Here is a 20,177-nt window from a genome sequence, read left to right as displayed (position 1 = left end):
CCGGGGGGGGGAGGGGGTGGGGGGGGGGGGGGGGGAAGAAGCTCTGGAACCATCCTCTGGCCCCCATCCCAGGCCTGCCAAGGCTCCGGGACAGAGAGGTCAGCTCTCAGCAAGAGCTGCCTCCAATCAGGACTCCAGGAGCTGCCAGGACAGGAGCTACAGCAGGAGGGGGTGACAGCAGGAGGGACAGGGACCGAGGAGCTGGCAGACGGAGCCCTCCCTCATCCCAGACCAGGCTCCTGGGCCATCTGCTGATGAGGGAGGATGACAGCCTCAAAGACTCCAGACAGCAGCACCTCTGAGACTTACTCCCCCTTTCTCCCCCGCCTCTTCCCTGCATCCACCCAGTTTCAGGCTCCTTCCAAGCCCTACTCGCAGCTCAGCTACTATCTCTGAGCACTCGTATCAGGCACGGTGTGTTCCAAATATACTATACCACTGAAACCCTGTAATGTAGGTATTAGCCACACTACCCCGAGAAGGCAGTGAGGTCACAAAGCCCGTACGTGGGTGAATCACTCTGAATCAAGATTCAAACCCAAGTTATTTGGGTTTGAAAACCTGAATCTAATCCCCATCTCCAAGGTTCTTCCACCACTCACCATCCGGGGTGTCCCATCCTTGCCATCGGGATCCCCACCACCAGGCAGAACCCTAACTGCAGAAGGCTCAGGACCTCTGGCTCCTGACAGGAAAGAAAGAGGTGGTCAGCAAAGGGGGGTGCTCTCCTGGAGTCCTTGGAGGACCGGTCTCTGGCCCTGACAGTTTCCCTTCCCAACCCCCCAAACCAGGACTGATTGGATCCCCCATGATGCAGAGCCTCTGGAACCCCTGGGAAATGAAGTTGGCTTCATTATGCAAATACATGCAAATGAGTGTACAGGTTGGACTACCTCCAACTGCAGGTGTCTGTGTGATCTGTCCGTGGTGCTGAGCCAGTGCATTTTCATTGCCCTCAAATACAAATCCAACCCATGAACATTTGCCGACCAGCCACCACAGCGAGACTTGGAGTGAGCTATGTACAGAGGTGATCGAAGTGTGGTCCCGGACTTTGAGGGGTTTATAGCCTAAAAGGAGGATGACCTCGCATGCCAGCCATCTCAGCCCCTGTCAAGTGCTCAAGCTGTTCCCGCCTCCTAGAATCTCCTTGTCTACCCCAACACCGCCCCCAGCCCCCAGCCAATCAGTACTCTTGCTGAGCCCCACCTTCCCTTGAAGACTTTCTGTGCTCTTATTCTGGGTTATGCCTCTCTACTGGGCTTTTACGGCACCCAGGGTGCCCCCATGAAAGCAGCTCTCACACTGTGTTGAAATGACTTGTTCTGGTTTCTGTCTCCCCAACTAAATGTGGGCTTCTGAAGGGTAGGAGTCAGGTCTCATCCATGTCTGAATCCTCCAGTGTCTCACTCAGGTATTTTCTCAGAGCAGGTCACTAAGTGGACAAGGAAGCGACTGTGCTGGAGAGAGGTTCCAGAATGTCAGGCTGGCTCAGCTGACGGCAAGACCAGATTCAATGGAGGAAAATGAGAGGCTTTGCAAAGAAGAGGGTGTTGGCCGTGGAGTACAAGATGGCTGCGTGTTTCTAGACAAGGGCGGTGGCAGTGGCGGGAGTGGCAGGCACACGGCAGAAGGGGTGTGCAAGTAGGGCATTCCGAGGGGTGGGCTCGGAGTTCCAGCAGATAGTCAGGGTTTGGGGAAAGGAGAGTCAGAAAGGAAGACGACTCTGAAGTTTGCAGCAGCCGTGACTGGGAGACTAATGATGCCATTATTAGACATGGGTATGTCAGGAAGAAGAGCTGGCTTTGCAAGCATGATTAATAGTAGTGCAAGAGGCTCAGTCAGACAGCAGGGAGAACTTCCTGACCCTCCGAGATGTGAGACAATGAAGACGACTATGGAGTCTCTTGGGAATCTTCCATAGAGGAGAGGGGGAGACACACCCAGCATCCAGTCCACCTGGAACCTGAACTGGGGAAGCTGTTGGTTATCTTGCCTCAAAGGAATACCGGGGTGACCTCACAGGCTTCGACTGTCTGGCTCTAGATGACAATTTTTCTTCGCCATTCCCCTTCTCTGGGGACACAGAGAGGACTTCAGACCAAGATGGTCTCTCAAGCAGAGGTTGGAAAACCACCTGGAAGCCTGTCCCCAACTTGAAAGCAATTATGACAGTCTGGTCCTTTGTCCACAATACACTCCTCCTCTCCGTGTCCCCGGCAGGACTCATGTCTGAGACTCAACACAAAAGGCCACATTGGCAAGAGCCCAGACCATCCCATTCGCTTTGCTTGTGGTGACGTTGAACCGGTGCCTCCCGGTGAACTTCCCAATGGTGGGCACTCCCCGGTGCTCCCCAGGCCCACTTCACACCGGTGTTGCTACGAGCTGCCGGGCCTCCAGCACATTCTCGGCACTCATCAGCCTCTGGCAGCAGTCCCTGTTCTCCTGGCACGTGTCTCAGAGGTGGGCTCCTGTACCTGCTCCTCTCTACGCGGGCCACCCAACTCCCTTGCCTCCCTTACCCACGTCCTACAGAGCAGCACCCACCATCTAGCGGGAAAAGGCACAGGCTGAGACCAGAGGTCTGTGACCTCACTCAGTCTAAGGACGCCTCCTCACCGTCACCCAGGACTGCGCTGGCTATCAACTAGCACAGTGCGTAGCGAACCGTCTCATAAACTCTGAAAGGTTACACCGTGTAACCCCTCTTGTGATCCCTTACTTTTAGGTTTCCAAAGTCCCCAACATCCAAACAGTACACAATATAACTAAACCCAAATTAATGGGGGGGGGCGGTGTCCGACTTGCGGATTTCCTACAGAAAATATTTCATCAAGGGCCAGCTCCTCCTCCACATCATCCTTGATGACCACACCCCTCTGGCCCCCGCGCCCCGCTCAAGACCAAACACAATCAATGGGGATGAAAACCGAGTGAGGAGGGACTAACAACTAATCCGTGGCCGAGTGCTAGGGACTCTGCTTCCTGGAAACAGGTGTGCCACTTACGTCCGTACCTACCAGAGCCCTGTCGGCTGATGAGCTGAAACTCACTCCCAAACTCCTGTGCCCTTCCCAGCCTGCCTGGTGACTAGAGGTCACATGATTCGGGTCTGGCTAATGATACATACAAATCAGGCAAGGGCTCCTGGGAGAGGTTCTGCCTCTGTGACAAAAGGGACAGGCCTTGCAAGTGCCACCCTGCCTCCCCTTCTTGTTTGGCTTGAATATATCTACGATGGCCACATCCAAGGTAGCTGTCTGGCCACCGTGAAAGAAAGGCCCAGAGGGTGGCAGGGATGTTGGTCCTGACATCACTGAGCCACCGGACCAACACGAGCGGCGGCCCCACTCCAGGCCCGTCTGAGATAAGGAAGACACTCGATTCAGACCACTGCTGGCCAGACTTGCTGTATCTGCAGCAGAGAGCACTGCTGACGGATCCAGCTCCATTCCCAGCGTTGTCTCCTGCCTGCATGTTTGGGAGAGCCTCCTTCCCCGTCTCCCTGCTTCCATTCGTGCCCACTCCAATCCAAACGGTCACTGGAAAATGCAGAACTGACCCACCACTTGCTGCTTAACCCTCTTCGCTGGCCTATTGATGTGCTCGGGATAAAACGCTGTCAGCTGGCAGCAGGGCCTGCAGGCTCTGGCCCTTCCTACCCTCCAACGCCCTCTCCCAACATAACCCCCCCAGCCCCGCTCCAGCAGGGCCACTCCTTTTCATGCGCATGGTCCCTCACATCACAGGCCCGTTCCCTGTGTCCGGAGAGCTGTTCCAGCCCGCTTCTGCCTTGCTAACTCCTACACCCCCTTCAGATCTCAGCCCAGTTGAGCTTCCTCGGGGAAGCTTTCTCTGGCCTTCCTGACTAGGTCAAATCCCCCTGCTGTCTGCTCTCAGGGCACCACGAACCTGCACGGCTCTTCGCCCGCTGCCGTTTTAAGTCAGTGTGAGCTCGAGATAGCCTGCCTTTCCCACTAGGATGTAGGCTCCATGCAAATGCGGGGATGTCTCTGTCTTGCTCTCTGCACCCTCCCCAGCCCTTGGAAGAGCGCTTGGCCTACGGCAGGTGTCTGTGACATGTGCATGGGCCTCCAGAGGACAGGGTCCTTCCACCTGGAGTATTTTATTTGACTCTTAGAACTATCCCGAGGGATAAAGGTTGCCCCCCACACCATATGCAGAAAAAGAAACTGAGGCTTAGAGAGACAAATTGACCCACCCAAGGTCACACTGAGAACTGACTGCAAAGCCAGAAGGCAAAGCCAGGGCTGTCCGAATGCAAGGCCTCGCTTTCCTCCTACCTGTGCTGCTAGTCCAGAGAAGTCGTGCTTATTAAAGGCCATTCGGGGGGCAGGGAGAGTAGTCAACAGGTGGCATAGTGGCTAAGGCACTGGAATCCCACATGGCCAACAGTGGTTTGAGACTCAGACTCGGCGGCTTGAAAATCACGCCAGGTGTGCGTGTGTGCACGTGTGTGCGTGTGTCCCCCAAGTCCAGGGAGGGGAATGGGGGAGAAGGGATTTTGGCACGGTGTCCCCCCTGGGGGGGATTTCTCTCTCTCTCTCTCTCTTTCTCTCTCTCTCTCTGTCTCTGTCTCTGTCTGTCTCTATCTCTCTCCAGCAAGTGCACATGCCCTGTGGCAAAAACCTAAAAAAAAGAAATGCTGTTCTGAAGTAAACACAGTCATGAAAGTGACCTGGCTGTTCGTTCGTCTGGTCCATTTGTTGTGCTGTTTTTTAAGCAAACTAAAGAGCTCACATACTCCAGAGCTAGCCAGAGGGTGGCTGAGCTCTTCTCCTGTGTAGTCGGCACTGAGTTCATGCCAAGTCCAAGGTCAGACAAGCACAGAATAAAGGAAGCTCCCTGACACCCTACGACAACTCTGGGTGCTGCCTTATCTTCCCCACTTTACTGTTCCATGTCTCTGCCTACCCAAGACACAGGGAGCTGCCCAGATGGAGAACTTTGGCCAGGGAAGCAGCCACTTTGAGAACTGCCCATGGCTGGCTGGGAAGTGGGGACTGGAGGAGTCTGGGAGGGTGTCGTGTGTGACAAATTCTTCTGTGATGCAGCTTGAATCTATCTGGGAATGGAAGAAGTGGCACAGATGCCGTCACCAAGAAATTACCCAATTTAGCACCAACTACACAATCCAGCAATTAGGTTCTTAAACCGGAACTTGCTGGGGGCTGCCAGGCTGGCGGGTTGTTGTTACAAATCTCACTGGGAAACCAGCTGTGTAATTCGCCAGGAGGTTGTCACTGCCCCAAGCAATTACCTCCAGAAAAAGAATGGAGAATGGGGGAAGGAAAAGGGATGCAAAGGAAGAGTCAGGGTTTTCTCTCTCTCCCCCAGGGCCCTGCCTGGCCAAACCAATTGATTTTCCTTTCTTGAGACCTAGGCAACTCACTAACTTCCAGGATCAAAGCAGTTATAGGTGTGGGCTCCGTTGTCAAACTATCTGGGTTCAAAACTCTTTCCACTCACTTACAAGCTGAATGAACTTGGTCAGGTGGCTGACCTCTTCACCTATGTCCCCATCTGTAAAATGGGAATGATAATAGAGCCATCCTAAAGGTGCCGAGCATGCAAAGATGAACTAAGTAAAGCATGTGAGTCCTTAACACAACTAACGTGTCAGTTCTCCACAAAGTGGCTAACATGATTTGGCATTTTATTACGGGGCCGTCAGGATAGTCATGACGTATTTTTCTATGTAAAAATTCATCATGATTTTTCCAACAACCCAACGTATTCCCCCTCCAGTAGTTGAGTGTGGCCTGAGGTAGGCTGCTGAGAAGATAAGCAGTTCTTACTCAAGATTGTCCACATCTGGGCACCCAGGGATCCAGGCGTGTTTGACAAAGGCCGGGTGTCTCAGAGATCGACAAAGCAATGGTTTAGAAAGTCAAATATTAGCTGGCTCACTCCTTCGCCTGCAAGTCAGCCATGACGGTCCAGAGAGCAGCAAAAGGGGGCAGCTGCCCTCTTGCCGAGGGTCAGCCTTGTCCAATCCCCTTCCATGAAACTATGAGGCGGACCCCATGCCAGTGCCAACAGAGAGAATCTACAGCCAGTGAGGCCTGGGATTCATTTTGCTAGGAAGCCTGGGCTTCCCTCTCCATGCCTGGGGTTGACCATGTTGTCCTTAGAGCCCCAAAGTTTCAGGCTTTGCCTAGCCACCCTCATTCCTCATGTTGACCAACCCAGAACAGCTGGGATGCTGCCTCAGTTTCCCCACCCATCCCTTCCAGATGGGGAGACAGCAGTATGGGTGGCTGCAGTTGTATGTCCACTGTGATGGGTGAGCCATGAGGACCCACACACAGAGCTTCTGACCTCCCTGTGCCCATGGCAGGCATCCTTCCCTCCTTCCCAGATCCAGTTACCTGAGTCCCCATGACCAGTGTGACCTTGGCTTTGCCCGGATGCCTTTGGCAGGGTCTCTGTAGCTGAGCTGGTGCCCTGGTTGCCACTGCCCAGCCCTGTGGCGGAGAACTCAGCAGACCTGGGCCAACCCCAGCCTTGGGACTCTAAGGGAAGTCCTCCTTGTCCCACCCTCACTATCCGGAACATGAAGGGAGAGGCAGGAGCAGAAGGGAGGGAGGGAGATCTGTAGTCTCACTCGTTCACCTTTAGTACTTTATTTAACCAGCTCTTCCTGGGGCCTCGGGCAAAATTTTCACAGCAAATGGGTTTACAGCTCCAAAACACTCAAGACATTGAAGCAGATCCAGTCTAACCCAGCTCCTGGCCCACTGGACAGCGCGCAGCCTGGGACCGACCCACCTATAATCTCTTTGAAAATCCCACCTCAGGGGGCTTTGCACTTGATGTTCTCTCTGCTGGAACATTCTGCCCCAGATATTCCCATGGCTTCTTCTGCCTCATCGCTCGGGCCTCAGCTCAGAAGAGCCTTCCCTGATGGTTCGCTTTAACTGGAGTGTGGCCCCGTGCCCTGGGTATAAGCACCATCGCCCTGTTCCGCGGCCCTCAGAGCGGCCGCTGCTCTTTGGCATTACTGTCTTTACCTGTTACATGTGTACGGTGTGTCCCCCCACTGCAGAACAGACGCTCCAGAAGGGCAGGGACATGCTTGTCTCGTGCACCGCAGTATTTTGAGTATCTACACAACGCCCAGTAAGACAGGGTATTCACAAAGCACCTACTGTGTGAGTGACAGACTTCCCTGCTGCCCTTCTGTGCAAACAGCCCACAGAAAGGACCTTCACGCTGTCCCCTTGAAAGGCTTTGGAGAACCCTGGAGGATGCCCTGGAGGAACCCAGCCTCCAGGCTCAGCCCTGCTCATCTGCTGACCCGGTCCCTCCCAGCTGGTAGGTGAAGAGGTCCCTTTGCAGCCTCATCTAGGTCTCCCCCAGGCACACCTTCTGCAAAGTTCAGGGAAAGTGATGAGGGACAAAGGAGGGAAAGGAAGGAAAAAGTGACACCCCCATGCAGCAGAGAGAAACACCGAGATGTGAGGGACCCTCAGGGCTGAGCTACAGAAGCCAAGCTAGTTATAGCGCCACCCCCAGCCTCGAGGAGGCCTCTTCACGCAGACCCACTGGACAAATTCCTCCCCGCCTCCGTGACTGCTGAAGCCATGCCCCTCACGCCCCTAACTGTGGCCACTTGCTCTCAGCCCCTTCTCAGCTTTTCTTCCCCTTCTAGCAGCTGAACCAACTCCTATGCCAAGCTGACTCCTTGTGTCCACTCTCTGCCTCCTGAGGTCTCCAGGAGCCTTCTCTGGAGACACCATCCCTGCCTGCTGCAGAGAGGGAGGACTCCCAAGACCAGGAACCCTGCGGGGTCCTCATCAGGGTGTTGCTAAAACAGCCAGCTTCTGGGCCCTGAGCTAAACGGTGTGTGTTCACACCCCAGGTGCACCACTTACTGGAGTTGTGACCTTAAGTCCCTGTGATTCTCTCAAGTTGTTTCCCCATTTTCTTCTTTTTTACAAAAATTATTTATTTAGGTTTTTTTTGTCTTTTTTTTTTTTTTTTTTTTTTTTTTTTTTTTTATGCTAATGGAGACAATTTTTAGGTTTTTTTTGTTTTTTTTTTTTTTTTTTTTTTTTTGTCTTTTTTTACTGCTATAGGAGACTTGCACTCACCAGAGAGAGACAGGGGGAGAGAAAGGAAAAGTGAGAAAACAAGCCACAGGTCTGGGACTCAAACCACAGTCAGCCATGTGGGAGTCCAGCACCTCAACCACCATGCCACCTGCTGACCCCAAGTTTCCCCATTTTCAATAAACATGCATGCACTAGAGGGTTTGTGCGCTTGCCAGAGAGATGAGAGACAGAGAGAGAAAGTGAGAAAGTACCTCCCATGGGGAACGGGCACGCTGCAATCCCTTCTCCTCTGTTTCTCCCTCCTTTGGAATTCTGACCATGTGAACACACGTGCCTGGTGTTTCTCAAGCCACTGGGTCTGGGATCGAACTGTGTGGTCAGCCATGTGGCATCTGGCCGCGAGATCTGGCAGCCTTCACCACCAGGCCACAGAGTCAGTCCGAGTCTCCCCATTTTCAAAAGGGAACAAGAACAGTCTCTTTCTCGTTCTGATGCTACGAGGATTAAGATAACGCAGGTAAAATGTCTAGCACGATGCTGAGGGTTAACACTGAGAGCTGCAGAGAAACCACTTCAATGTGTGAGACTTGGAAAGAGGGCTTCTAGAAGGGTTCCTCAGACAGCCGAGGCCAGGGGCTGTAGCCACGCCTGCTTCAGGCTTGGAACGGGCAAAGGGACTCTGAGAACTCACAGTCCTGCGTCTGTTTGCCTGGGCTCCTCTGAACACCTTTCATTTTCAGCATGCAGAAGCCACAGAGCACCCCGGCGGCAACAGACGGTGGCATCGGGGCAAACCAGAGGCCCTTAATTTATGGACCTCCATAACCCCCTGCAGCCAGTCTGGTGGTCTCCCCACTCCAGGGATCAGAAAGAGAAAGCCCAAGGGACCTCCTAGCTGCGTCCTGGAGACAATCGCCCTCCAACCACAGCCCACCTGCAGGGCCATGGGCAACTTCTCTGTCAGGGCCTCAGCTTTCTCACCCATAAAACAGGAAGAATGCCACCTAGCTGATCGGACAAAGCCGACCAAGGCATCTGGCACACACACCTCCACACGCTGCTCCTCCTGAATTCAGCCCTGGCTCCTCCTTCCATGTGTACGTGACTGGGCTGGTATACCCTGGCCTCCAGCGTGATCCAGACCTGGGTCTGCCAGAGCCACCAAAGACCAAGTAGAAGCCCAAAGCCGTGCCAGGGCTCCACGAGGCAGGAGCTGCTCGGCCAGGCCAGCCAGGCCCATGGACTTTCCTACCCTCAGCCCCGAAGTCTAGTCCCCAGCAAGGGGTCCTGGGGTAAGGCCTGCCTCCTGGGTTAGCACACCGTCCTGCAAGTGTGATTGGGACAGGGGCTTCCAGCACCAGGGCCCATGTTTTCTTTCTGGCCTCGCCCACAGGGAGTCAAGCATACAGCTGGGCCCTGCTGAGCCCCACAAAGCCTCACGGGTCAGCTGACTGCCTGTCTCTTGGGATGGCACCTCCCACCCCTCAGCTCTTCCTGCCACTCTCCCCAGCCTCAGGACGGCTAAGTCTCTTCTCTCTAGATTTCTGAACTTAGAGGAGAGCTGAGCACTGAGACACAGGATGAGAGTTTGTGGGGAGAGGGGTGAGCACTACCCACCAGATCCCTCTAGACAGAACACCTGCCTGCCCAAGAAGCCGTCCCCAGGAGCGCCCTCTCCATGGACTCCAGGCCCCAGCCGGTGCTTGCCTGCGCCCCTCTCCTCCATTCAGCACAGAAGCATAAACAGCTGTCTCCAGGCCACGCATGCCTCGAGGGCGGGACTCGTGAGACCTATCTCTGTAGGGACAAACATGGCATTTAGCAGGTGCTCAGTGAATTCAAAGTCAGGGACTGAGCCATTGAGAAATAGTACCCACGCCCAGGGACAGGAAAATACATGGGAGAAGGCACCAGGAAATGGCTCCTGCAGCTAGACCTGAACCACCAGAAGGCACGGCTGCAGCACGATGTGGTTTCCCTCAAGAGCTGGGGCTGTCCCGTCCAGTAGGCACATAAGCAGAGGTCGGAGGGCCGCTCTGGGTGACGAAATGGGATGGACTTGAGCACTGAGCATGTTTCAGGACCAGACTGCCTCTGGGGCCTTTCAGCTCTGAAGTCTAAGTCCTTTCAACGCCTACGGTGGCGCGGGCACTGAGTGAAGGGGGTTAGCTGTGCTTCCTCGCGTACCCTCACTGCTATACCACCGTGCCCACTTTCCAGATGAGGACACTGAGGCTCAGAGTGGCGCAGTGGTAACACAAGTGTCCTGCAAGGCCAGACACCACCTGGGTGACCACAAGCTCAGATCCCAAGTTCGACCTGAAAGCATGCAGGGTATGCATGTGGGCACCCAGGATTCCAGGAAGCTGGCATCTGGGGAAGGGTATCACGGCATGATGAGGTCCTGTTGAGAGTGTGAGTGTGTGTGTGAGTGTGTCTCTGTGTGTGTGTGTCTCGTGCACACGTGAGCTCTCTCTTTTTTTTTTTTTAAAGAGAGATGTAAGCAAAACTGCCCAAGTTCACACAGGTGGTGGAAGAGGGATTTGAATATGGATATGAACCCAGGCCTGACATTCTCAGCCACTAGGAGACCAAACCCAGGCCGAGCAGAAAACGCCTAAGCAGACTCTCTGAACACACTGGTCTAAGGGGCCAGTAGTTGACTGCCCTGACCCACCTCTCAGCTTCGGGAAACCCAGGTCCCTGCTCCTCCCTCGCTTGTGGCTGTGTGCGTTCCCAAGACTGCAGATTCACAGCTTAACACATACCCTCTCCTTCAGAAGTGAGCCACACAGCATCCACACAGGACAGATGTGGCCCGCGTCACTGCCATGTAATGCACAGGTGCACATAAGCTGTTCCCACCAGGTTCATACACACATGCACTTTCCCCCAGCGGACACTGATGCCTAGGTGCATAGAAACCTACATACATGTCCACACGCTTACCCCATGTGTTCAGCTCTCAGGCACCCACACCCGCTCAACGGCAGACCCCAGTCCTCCCAACAAGAACTTTATCATCATTCCCAGACCCAATACCAGGCCCAGGTGAGCCAGGATGCTCCCTCCCTCGGGGTCGGCCAGGCAGCCCAGAGAGGGAGAGAAGGCCTGGCCTGCCTGTGATGGATGGAATTAATCTACGGAGCTGGAGAAACTAAATAATTAAATCCCTAATCACCCCCCAAGCCAGCCCAGGCCAATATAGCTGAGGGAGGGAGGGGGCTCTGAGGCCCAGACCAATATCCTAGAGAGGGGGAGGGGTTTGAGAAGAGAGGCACAAACAGAACCTTCCACAGGGTTCTCTGGGAGGAACTCTGGCAGGCAGGCAGGCAGATAGGCAGATAGACAGACAGGGTTCTCCAGTGCCACAGGCTCTCCCTTTCCAGATGGAAATGAAGCAGTGTGGGGAGAAGATCCCCACTATCCACTAAACGGGAGTAAGAGGAGGGGCATGGTCCTCCTCCCACCCTTCCAGCCCTCCCTGGCCCCCCACTAAGTGTGTCCTGGGAGTACATGGGGCAGACACACTCGAAGTGCCAGGGACCGAGTCCACGGGCCTGCCCCAAGCAGGGCTGACATAGGCCCCATCAGGCTTTGGGCCCCCCTCAGAACGGGCTCCTCCCTGGCCTGGGCAGATGGCAGAGAAGGAGCCTCCACGCAGGTGCACCTGCTTCTCCTAGGAAGTGGGTCCAGCACGTGGCCAACAGGCTGAGGATGGGGCAGAGACTGGGCAGGGGGGCTTGGAGAATCAGCCTGGGAACAGGCCCCGGTCCGATTGGCTGAAAAGTGGGTCATTTTCCTTTTGAAAAATAGTGAGAAAATGGAGAAGTAGGTCGGGCTCTCATCCCCTCCGCCCCAGGCGCCATCCCCGATTTGTGGGGTGGGCAGGAAGGGAGAGGCCGCACACGCCAAGCTCCATATCTCCCAGGGCCCCGCCAGGGCCCGATGCACAGGAGGCCGAGGTCGCTGTCACTCTTGACACCCAAGGACAGCACACTCAGGCCAGGACTGGAACACCTGCCCCACCCTACCCTGGGGGCCCTGGGGCCTGGCTGGAGGGGTGGAGGGGCCAGCACACAGGACCCTGAGAAGCGCCTCCCACCCTCATATCTGCCGTTGATGCCTCCCCTCCTCTCCTCTCCTCTCCTCTCCTCTCCTCTCTTCTCCTCTCCCTTCCTCACCGTCCACGTGGGCAGAGTCGTTGCCATGACACCATGGGCAGGTGGGCGGCTCTGGCGGCTGCTTCGGCCCAACCCCCATGCTCACAGCCCAGGTGGGAGGGGAGCGGCTGCCGGCCCCCAGCCCAGAGGAGAAGAGAGGCAGGAGCCCCCTCAGCCAGGCCTGAGGTCTCGGCAAGTAACACACAGAGGCTCACAGGTCTGGACCTGCCCTCCACCCTGGGCCAGGGAGTGGCATGGGTGGGGTCTGCACGTGATGGACTCCCACATTTCCACCCTCCTCCCAGCTCTCCCCATTCTCCATCTCAGTCCCTTCACGAGAGCCCGGGACTGCACCTGCCTGAGTTCTAGCCTCAATTTCTGATTCTGCGACTCAAGTTCAATCCCCATGCTCTCTTGGGAGAGAGGAAAAGGGCCAAAATTGGGGCTTAGAAATTATTTCCCTATTGCCAGACCCCCAGACTGTCCCATGGAAACTGGGACAGCCCAGGGACACTGGGATCACCACTTGGCTCAGGATCCTCCCCACCAGACCGAGGACCCAAAGGGGAGCAGAGAGGGGGGAGGGCAGACAGTAGAAGCCACCTGAGGACGCTGTCCTGCCCCACCACACTTCGCTCCAGGAAGTCAGAGCCCTGACTTCCCCCGGTCACTTCCTCTCTCTTCCCGGGCTGCACACACCATTTTCTGAGCACCTCTAAATTTCTGTCTCCCTGAGATCTTTCTTACTTTCAGGACCCTGCTGGCTCCTTACCCCTGGTCCCTAAGTCAAGAGCCACAGGCACCCCTGCATGGCAGCCCTTTGCAGCCCGGCTGGCAGGGACGGGCATAAGTGAGATGGTCCCAGAGGAAGGGCGAACGGTGACCAAGACTGGCTGCAGGGAGTCCAGCTTGTCCTAGGAGCTCGTGAAGTGCATGCCACACACCTGCTCATAAAGACCCTCTCACTTCCTCCTCAGCTTCTTCCGCTAAGACAGCAGATCCGACTGGCTAGAACGCAGGGGTGCACAGGTGTGTGTGCACACGCGTGTGTGCGTGCACATGTCTATGCGTTGCAGCTCCTGCTCGTTGCCCCAACTCTGGTATTCTACATTAGGCCACCCACATTCCAATTCTCACCGAAGCTATTGCAACCCGCTCCTAACTGGTTCCCCTGCCTCACATCTTTTTCCACCTTCATCCACTCTTACCAGCTGCCAGCATGATCTACTGAATGTGTTTATTCGGTCAACACGCACTGAGGGTCTACTCTGAGTCAGGCCTTCTGGACACAGAAGATACCCGAATGGGCAAAATAAGCGAAGCCCCCATTCTCGCCAAGTTTCCCTTCTAGCGGGAGAAGTGGGATGAACGTATGGAACTATGGCTGGTGAGCACTGACATGAGAAAATCAAGTGAGGGAGGGGACGGCAAGGAGTGTAAGACAGACTGTTAGGAAGGCCTCTCTGAAAAAGCGACTTTTGAGCAAAGACCAACACGGCAAGCACGCGAGTTGCAGTTATCCGGAAGAAGAGCATTTCAGGCTGAAGGACAAGGCAACTCAACAGTCTCGAGGGGGCACCGTGCTCAGTGTCTTTATGGGACAGAAAGGAAGTCAGTGTTGGGGTGGCACCTGAGATCAGGGAGGGATGCACAGCATTCGGGTTGCCAGACCCTACTACGCACCTTGGCTGTCACTCCAAGTGACATGGAAAACCACTGGAAAGGCATGACTTCATCTACTCTGTCTGCTTCGGGGGGAGAGACTTCCGAGGTGGAGCCAGCACGAGTGCATGTAAGGAGCCCAGTGGGACATCTCTTGTCTCACTGAAATACTTTTCCCACCATTGTCCACCAGGTAAACACCTGCTCACCTTCTAAGCCTTAATTCAAAAGCTCCCCTTCTAGGAATCCCTCCCCAAGCCCCTTCCTTCTCCACTGAAGAACTGAACCTTTTTTTTTTTCCTCAGGCTTTTGCCATAGGCTTCATGCATACACTGGAGAAAGACAGAGGGAGGGAAAGTGAGAAATCACCCCCCCTCCCAGGGAGAATGGCCACATCACATCATCCTCCATCCTCCTCTTGGGATTTGGGGCAGGCATGCACATGCGCCCAGCATGAGTTTCAAGCCACTGGGTCCAGGACTCAAACTGCAGTCAGCCATATGAGAGTCCAGCACCTTAACCACCATGCTACCTGCTGGCCCTATCCCTCTTTGGGTCTCCACAGCCCTCAATGAACACTCGTGTGCATCGACCTTGCTTAACACTCTCCGTACATGGTTCCATGTCTCCTACCTTCTCAGACTGCAGGCTGCTGGAGGTCAAGGACCACCCCTGTGTCTAGCATCGCATGAGCTCCTTACACCCATACAATAAGCACTGGCTGAACGAATGGATGCTCAGGTGAGGCACATGTGATGGGGGACTGTTCACAGGCTGTGCTGACCTGGGTGAGTGAGGCGTACATGTATAAGGCCACAGTTAGACTCAAGCCCATGTCAGCATGTGCCTGTGTATTTCAGTATGCCCTACTCACACATGTATGCATATTAGCATGTATGTATATGCTGAAAATTTCCCATGTTGGCATATACACGCCTATAGAATTGCTCATGCTAAAAAGTGCATGTTAGAAAGTGCACTTGTGTTGGCACATGTGCATTAGAGCACAGACAATTACTATGTACATATGCATGTGCACGTCTATTGCCACACGCCCACATGGAAGTGGCTGTGCACACACGTGGCCCTCCCTAACATCCCCTACCCCTTTCTTCCACTGAGCCTAGCTTGCTGGTCTTGATCTTGAAACTTCTGCAGTAACATTGTCCCCCTCCTGACTTTCCCCACAGACGTCCCAAGCACCACCCCCAAACCTGGATGTCTTCGCAGCCTTCGCCAAGGCTTGTATGGGTTCTCCCTGAAAAGGCCCCTCCCTTGGATGATGGTGGGAAACAGTTGGCTCCCCAGGGCACGAAGTCTGAGGGGCTTCAGGGACCCTGATTTCTGGAGAAGAGTCACAGGGATCAGGGCAGACCAAGTTCTAGCTAGCAGGAAAGCAACTTCTGGGCTGCCCCAATGTCCAGTCAGAACCTCTCTTTTTCTCTCTTTCACATTTATTCACATGTATGACTCAACTTACGTACATGTACTCATATGTTGTTAATTCATGTATACACAGTGTCTTCAAAAGCTCATGGAAAATGCACATTATGAAAAAACTATGCATGAATTTGTTTTAGTTGCCAGAGGGACAGAAAGAGAGAAAGCATCCCCCATGGGGTGTGGTCATGCTGCAATCCCTCCTCTTCCTGTTGAGATTTTAGGTATGTACACACATGTACCCAGCATGTTTCTGAAGCTGCTGGGACTGGGACTTGAACTACAGTTAGCCAGTCGGCTCTGGCTCCCTTAACCACTAGGCTACAGGACTGGCAGCCTTATGCACAGATTTTAAAATATTTTGCACCACAATAAACTTGTATTTTAATTCCATTTTTCCACAAACGTTTTTAAATCCTTCCTGTATATATGCTCTCCTATACATGCTCACATGCATTCTTACTCTCATAGGCATCACTGGGTGAGCACACCACACACACACACACACACACACACTTGTTTAATTAATTGCTTCAGTCACATATACATATGGATGATACATAGAGTCATACCTACATATATACTCATATACCTGGGTCCACACTTACAAACATAAACGTGTTCATACACATGCCCATGGAGTGTCCACACATGCCAATGTCCATACACACGGTCATACAGCCACTCGCGGGCAGAAATACACACGCACGTGCACTGGAATCCCAGGCGCTGCAGAGACAGTCAGCCCCTCCTCCGGCTCCCACCCTGGAGCCCATATTCTCTCCAAGTGACAGCACGAGTTTGCATTTGCTTTCTCCTCTAGCCAGTTTCCCCCTTCTCCGTTTTGAAGTTGTTCCTGTGATCAGTAGGACATACCCTACTCCTGGACGCATCCCATTCTCGCCCACTCTCAGAAACCAAAACAAAACAAAAAGTCATTTTGAAGAAGGGCTCTGCGATTCCCTTTCCCATGCCCAGAGAAAGCAACATTTCCTCAGACAGCCTGGCTGGGAGGAACAAGGAAATAGACGCACCTAATCCTACCCCAGAGGCAGCCCCCCTCCACAGATACAACCCTTCATTCTAAAAACAGGGAAACTGGGGTGAGTGTCAGGGCCCGACTCCCTCTCAGTACCTCTGGGCTGGTTCCCCATGCCCAAACTCTAAATAGTTCCTGAGGCCAAGGAAGAAAACGTAAGGAAATTATCTCTGAGCCCTAAACCCTCCTAGCGTGTCCCTTGTCTTCCCATGCCAGCCTCAGGAACACCTGGAGGCTTAAAACTGTAAAGGGGATGGCCTGGCTCAGAATAACAAAAGGAGCAAGTCTTTAAACCAGGAGCTGGGCACGGAGGGTGGAGGCAAGCAGCAGACACCTCCTGGCAGGGAAGGAGCCCCCGGGATCCTGGAGCGTGAATAGCAGGGCTCTCCAACGGGCAGGGAGAAGGGGGTGGACATCTAGCCTTACATGTGGGGGTGGAGGGGTGACTGCTTCAGGCAGCAGCAGCTCCAAAGTAAAGTCTTATCAAAGCTGTTATGTAACCAAGGGAGCGGAGTGGGGCACAAACACCTCCCCTCCCCAAACAGGCACCCACACCCACACCCACCACCTCCCAGCACCCACAGCACAGGAAAACTCAGCTCCTCTCAAGTAGCTAAAGAAGGGAGCTACATTGAAAACATGCTGGGTGAGGGGCTCCGTATTATCTTGAAGTCACATCTGGGAACAGACGCCCTGGTTCAGCCTGGGGTCCCTAAATGCCTCTCCCTTTTCTTGAACTCCCTGCCACACCCAATTCCTACCCAGGAGCATCTGGCAGCCCTCTCCTTCCTTTCCCCCCCAAGAAGGATCCCATTTGAATATTTGATTGTGCTCCGGGGGATGAGGGGAGGCTGCCATCAACCCCGCCTGCCTGTGCCCCCCCCCCCCCCTCATCTGCATGTCCTGACATTTGGCTCTGTCCCCCTGGGATGATAAAGGAAGGGACCTGGAGAAACGACTCCATGCTCTATTCCCTTCATGGTTACAAAAGCAGAGCATAAGAACCAGATAACTGAGATGACCCTGACCTTGGGTCAGTGGGGAAAACTTATCCAAGGAGCTAAGGACTGACGCTCAGGCTTCATCCCCCAATTTGAAATGTTTTACTCGCCCAGATCTTCTTTTCCCACTGCCCTGTCTCCAGTAGCCTCCTCCTTCTCTTCTCCATGGCACTGAACCACCCCACCCACTCCCTGAATTCTTTCCTTGGAAATCTTCCTCCCCAACAAGTCTCTCCCAAATGCTGTTCTGAGCTAGGGCTGGGGAAGGGCAGAGCACAAGACAGACTTTCAGAATATCCTCGTGTCCCTGTCCAGAATTCCAAAGTCTGATGGGCAGTGGTCAATCCAGTTACCCTGAACTTCTGAGACCTATCCACCCCATGCCTAACCAGCAAGAGCAAGCTCTCTTAGCCCAGAACTGTGGGAGCCAGAACTTCTGGGACCCGGTGGGAGAGAGGCTGGTGCCAGCGCCAGTGCCCCTCAGCTCACTGCACTAGAACCGACTCCAGGAGAGACCTCACGGCCTGCCCCACCCACACAAGCAGTGCGACGGCTTTGGAGAGAGGGGAGACTGAAGCAGGAAAGGGGCGCCCCTTTCACAAACACCACTAACAACAGCAAGGCCGGAATCCAGCGGGAGGACCCCAGAAACCATGTTTCTGCCCAAGTGCTCTGCCCTAGGAAAGTGGGTCATTCCGGAGAATTTTTCTACTGAGCCCTCAGTACTGCCCAGCCGCCTTCCCGGCGCGGGCTCTACACAGCCCCGTTCAGCACTTAGGACAGCTCCCAGCGCCGGTCTCGCCCGGCCCGCAACCCTGGGGTGCCTGGGGCTGGCTTGCCCGCCACGCACCTCACACCTCCTTAGAACAGAAGCCCCTCTCTCCTACCCCTACCACACTCGTTCCCACCCACCAGGGGCACCTGAGCCCCAACCTCTTCCTCTGCGTCCCAAGAGAGAAAGACAACCCAGACACCGGCTTCCCTGAGGGAGCCCAGGGAGAGGACCCCACCCACCTGCTCAGCCCTGAGCCTCTCAACGCCACTCATGGCTGGTTCTAAAAACCACTTTCCTCCTTAACCATCGCCCCAAAAATAAAAGAAATACTCACGTGGGGGCTCCCAGCCCTGTAGGCAGATGTGGTGGGGGGAGGCAGAGAGAGGTAGCTCCCCACACCCTGTTCCAAGCCCCCTTTCTGAAGGAGCCAGCTCCCATCTGGGCCGGGGGGAGGAGAGACATGTGGAAGCACTGAGTGAGGGGAGGGACAAGGGGAGGGAGCAGAAGGGGGGGACTGAGGGGCGGGGGTGTCAAGGGGGGGGCGAGGGAATCCTTTTTAATTTCATTCTCTCCCCATGTCTACATCAGCCCCGCAGGCTTAGCTCTTTAATATTTACACACAGGCAGAGGAGAGGATGAGGAAGAACAGAGTGAGGGGGCAGGGGATACCTAAGCTCAAAGGGCACAGAGGCAGGGCCCTCTGGAAGCTGGGCCTTGGCCCCCCACACCATCAGCAGCCCACTCCCGCTCCGAGCTCTCAACTGGAAGTGGAAACCCTGGGACCATTCTGTCCCTTTGTTAACAAGACACTTTGAAGCTGCATCAGAAAAAGATCAGATCCCCACCCACATACCTGGACACCCCCACAAACCCATATTTCTTGGGTGCCTTATGTGCAGATGGTAGAGCATGTTCTGCTGCCTAGAAGCATGTTTGTGTGTGGGCTGCTGTGTAAAAGCACATGAACACGTCAGCTAGCATGTACAGGTTCACACAAGCATGTCCCATGTGTATGTGCATGTTAACCTGTGCAATCATATGCAAACACCTATGTAAGCATATATGTAAACCAGCCCCCAAGCAACCAGCGATCTAGCTCTCCAGCTCCAGCCCGGACACAAAGCCACTACTCCCCCCCTCCCTTGTTCCCAGGCCCCTCCCTCACAGCCTCACTTTTCCTGTCTGGGACATGGGAAGAAGGGCTGGTGCGAAGGGATGCTGCTCTGAGCCCAGGAGCCTGACAAGTTATTAGCAACGATGAGCTGGCAGCTCGTTACCATAACGATGGTGCCACCGCCTCACCCCAGCTCAAACCCAGACTCCCCAGACGGCAGGAGGTCCGCTGAGCCAGCAGCCTTCAGACTGGAGGGGGGTTGGCTAAAGAGAGAACAGAGACCAGAGGCCCACAGGGCGGAGCGTATATGGCTGCTCCTCCAGCCCCACTGAGGAGCAAACTTGGACTCCACCGAGTGGGAGTGATCAGACTCTGGGGAGATTTCCTGACTGGGGGGACTGGGAGGGTTCTTTGGAAGCCCCTCTAGATAAAAGCTCCTGCTGTCATTCGCTCCCGTCACCCCCTCACTCTAAGCATCTAAAAAAGAAAAACTACCCAACAGGAGGCTTCTCTCTGAATGTCGATCTCTCCACCAGTAAAATGGGACACTCATCTTTACCATTTGCCCTAACCCTGGAAGATTTCATTAAAGAGGGTTTAGGGGTAACTACAGATCCTTCCTAAATCGGACAAGCCCGGAAGTCTTTCTACACATCCGAAACCCATCAGGAATTGTCAGTCCTGCTAGAGGCAAAATGCATGAGAAACGATGGGATGGAGGAAGATGAGCTCCACCAGTCCAAGCTCCAACAGCGCCTGGAAGGCCTGTCAGGGGCCAGGCGGCAGCTGAGCACAGGCACTGCCACGGAAGGCCCAGGGACCGGACCGCCAGCTCCAGCCCCTTACCAGCAGGACTCAGACAAGCCCATGGCTGCCCCGGAGGGGGATGGCTAGAAATCCCC

General features: G+C 54.6%; 1 protein-coding gene across 1 annotated transcript in view; it reads right to left on the bottom strand.

Moving 5' to 3' along the window:
• Window positions 1–18,609, bottom strand: part of DLGAP3 (DLG associated protein 3) — a 75,422-nt gene extending 56,813 nt beyond the window's left edge. The window contains 2 exon segments of the mRNA XM_027775560.1: window positions 603–685; window positions 18,496–18,609. The gene's annotated coding sequence lies outside the window, so the exon portion shown is untranslated.
• Between the last annotated feature and the right edge of the window lie 1,568 nt (window positions 18,610–20,177).

This window comes from Tupaia chinensis, unplaced genomic scaffold (genome assembly GCF_000334495.1).
Source record: "Tupaia chinensis unplaced genomic scaffold, TupChi_1.0 Scaffold000573_1, whole genome shotgun sequence".
Taxonomy (NCBI): domain Eukaryota; kingdom Metazoa; phylum Chordata; class Mammalia; order Scandentia; family Tupaiidae; genus Tupaia; species Tupaia belangeri.
This window is presented reverse-complemented; position numbering and strand designations above follow the sequence as displayed.